We start from the raw sequence: 3,263 nt of genomic DNA on the forward strand, positions 1-3,263 counted from the left end.
TTAGAAAAACCTTTTTTAAACAACGTAAAAGGTGACTATACACATGGGCTTCTCCAGATGGAATACACAGGAATCAAATTGACTATATCTGTGGGGAAAGATGGTGAGAAAAATCTCAATACCATCAACCAAAGCAAGGCCAAGGGCCACCTGGAGAATAGACCATCAATTGCTCTTTTGTAAATTCAGAAGCAGAAGAAAGTTAAAACACATCCATGAGAGCCAAACTATGACCTTGAGCATATCTCACCTTAAAAGATCATCTCACAAGCAGATTTAATGCATTATACACTAATGACCAAAGACCACAAAAGCTACAGGAGACATCAAGAACATCATAAAGGAGGAAAGCAAATGTCATTAAGGTGTTGTCTTCCTGACTAGTGGCCTGACTGGTGTTTTTGGTACTTCAACTGCTGATAACTGAAGATGTCTTCAGGAACTGCCAAAATTGGGCACCCTGCTCCCAACTGCAAAGCTACAGCTGTTATGCCAGATGGTCAGTTCAAAGATATAAGTTTGTCTGGCTACAAAGGAAGATATATTCTGTGCTTTTTTTATCCTCTTGATTTCACCTTTGTGTGCCCCACTGAAATCATTGCTTTCAGTGACAGGGCAGAAGAATTTAAGAAACTCAACTGCCAAGTGATTGGTGCTTCTGTGGATTCTCACTTCTGTCATCTGGCTTGGATCAACACACGCAAGAAACAAGGAGGACTGAGACCCATGAATATTACTTTGGTATCAGACCCCAAGCGCACAATTGCTCAGGACTATGGGGTCTTAAAGGCAGATGAAGGCATCTCATTTAGAGGACTCTTCATCATTGATGATAAAGGGATCCTTCAGCAGACCACTGTAAATGACCTCCCTGTTGGCCGCTCTGTGGATGAGACCCTAAGACTAGTTCAGGCCTTCCAGTTCACAGACAAACATGGGGAAGTGTGCCCAGCTGGCTGGAAATCTGGCTGTGATACCATCAAGCCTGATGTCCATAAGAGCTTTTAAAGAGTACTTCTCTAAGCAGAAGTGAGCGCAGGGGCCACTTGAATGCCAGGTGGCAGTGATGAGCAGCCTTGAGGAAAATCAAACCTCTTTTGTAATTTGTTTATGCTTCTAACACAAAGCATTAGACTTGACTAAGACATGTGGTATGATAGGACAGACCTTTCCTATGGGAGTTGAGTGGCCAACCTTTCTTTTCATCCTGGTGGAAATGGCCTTGAATTGTACTGTGGGGCAGGCCAGCTGATGTATATCATGTATAAGTAGTGCAGTATGAGCCCATTGATCTTTTGCAGTTAAACTTGACCAGAGACCTTAAAAAAAAGTCATTAGAATGTCAGGAAAGAAAGAAAATACCTTAGTGGACGTCAGAAGAGACTCTGAAGCATGCTCTCGAGTGTAATAAAGCTATGGTGGTGTTGTGGTTCTTAGGTGCCATTGAGTAGGTTCTAACTCATAGCAACTATAGGTAAAATATAATAAAACACTTACCCAGTCTGGTGCCATCCTTAAAATCATTGTTACACTTGAGTTCATTGCTGCTGACATTGTGCCTATCCAATCTCATCGAGGGTATTCCTATTTTTCATTGACAATGCTTTACCAAGCATGATGCTCTTATCCAGGAAGTGGTCCCTCATGATAACATGTCAAAACTATGTGAAGTGAAGTCTTGTCATCCACTTTTTGAAGAACATTTTGGCTATACTTCTAACAAAGATTTGTTTGTTCTTCTGGCAATCTGTAGTACTGTTATTATCCTTCTCCAACACCATAACTCAAATGCATCTTATCTTGTATGCTCTTCCTTATTTACAGTCCAACTTTCACATGCATATGTTGTTACTGTTGTTAGGTGCTACTGAGTCAGTGTCTATCAATATCAGTGCTTTGCACAAAAGAACAAAACCATGCCTGGTCCTTTGCCAACCTCGCAGTCATTACTATGCTTGAGACCATTGCTGCTGCCGCTGTGCCTATTAATTTCACTGGGGATCTTTGTCTTTTTCTCTGACTCTTCACTTTACCAAGCATCATGTCCTTCTCCAGGGACTGGTCCCTCCAGATCTGAAGTATGAGAGACAAAATCTGGCCTTCTTGGCTTCCAAGGAGAATTCTGGCTGTACTTCTCCCAAAACAGATTTGTTTGTTCTTTTGGCAGTCCATGGACTCTAACACCATAACTTAAATGCTTCAATTATTCTACAGTCTTCCTTGTTCACTGTCCAACTTTCACATTCATAAGAAGTTATTGAAAATACCATTGCTTATGTCCAGTGCAACTTATTCCTCAAACTGACATCTTTGCTCTTGAACACTTTAAAGAAGTCTGGTGCAGATTTGCCTAATGCACAATGTTGTTTGAGTCCCAGAGTCTTTTCTTTGTCGATGCCCTCAATGCACCTAGACTTCTATTTCCTAGGCCATAAGCTCTTGATCTATAAATTTAGAGATCATCTGAAGAACAGATTTGATACATTAAACACTAAAGACCAAAGATCAGAAGAGTTGTGGGATGACATCAAGAATATCATATGTGAAGAGCGCAAAAAGACATTAAGAAGACGAGATAGAAGGAAAAGGTCAAAATAGATGTCAGAAGAGACTCTGAAACTTGCTCTCCAGTGTAGAGATGTGAAAGCAAATGGAAGAATTGAGGAGGTCCAAGAGCTGAACAGAAAATTTCAAAGAGCAGCTCGAGAAGATAAAGCCAAATACTATAATAAAGTATGCAAAGATTTGGATCAGAAAACCAGAAAGGAAGAACACAGTCAGCATTTCTCAAGCTGGGGAAACTGAAAAGAAAATTCAAGCCTTGACTTTTGTTATTGAAAGATTCTCTGGGCAAATTATTGAATGATGCAGAATGCATCAAGAGACAATGGAAGGAATACAGAGTCATTGTACCAAAAGGAAATGGTTAATGTTCAACCATTACAAGAGGTACCATATGATCAAGAACCAATGATACTCAGGGAGGAAGTCCAAAGTGCATTGAAGGAATTGGCAAAGAACAAGGCACCAGGAATTGATGGATTAAAATTAGAAATCATTCAAGAAAATGAGGCAGCACAGGAGGCACTCACTCATCTCTGCCAAGAAAATTGGAAGACAACTTTCTGGCCGACTGATTGGAAGAGATCAGTATTTGTGCCCATTCCAAAGAGAGGTGACCCAACGGAATGCGGAAATCATCGGACAATCTCTTTGATATCTCAAGTGAGTAAAGTTTTACTAAAAGTAGTACAGAAATGGTT

General features: G+C 40.4%; 1 pseudogene; it reads left to right on the forward strand.

Annotated features, from left to right (window-relative positions):
• Nucleotides 1–429: 429 nt before the first annotated feature.
• LOC102831120 lies at nt 430–1,033 on the forward strand (annotated as a pseudogene).
• The last annotated feature ends 2,230 nt before the right edge of the window (nt 1,034–3,263 follow it).

Source organism: Chrysochloris asiatica, unplaced genomic scaffold, assembly GCF_000296735.1.
Source record: "Chrysochloris asiatica unplaced genomic scaffold, ChrAsi1.0 scaffold00111, whole genome shotgun sequence".
In the NCBI taxonomy this organism is placed as follows: Eukaryota; Metazoa; Chordata; class Mammalia; order Afrosoricida; family Chrysochloridae; genus Chrysochloris; species Chrysochloris asiatica.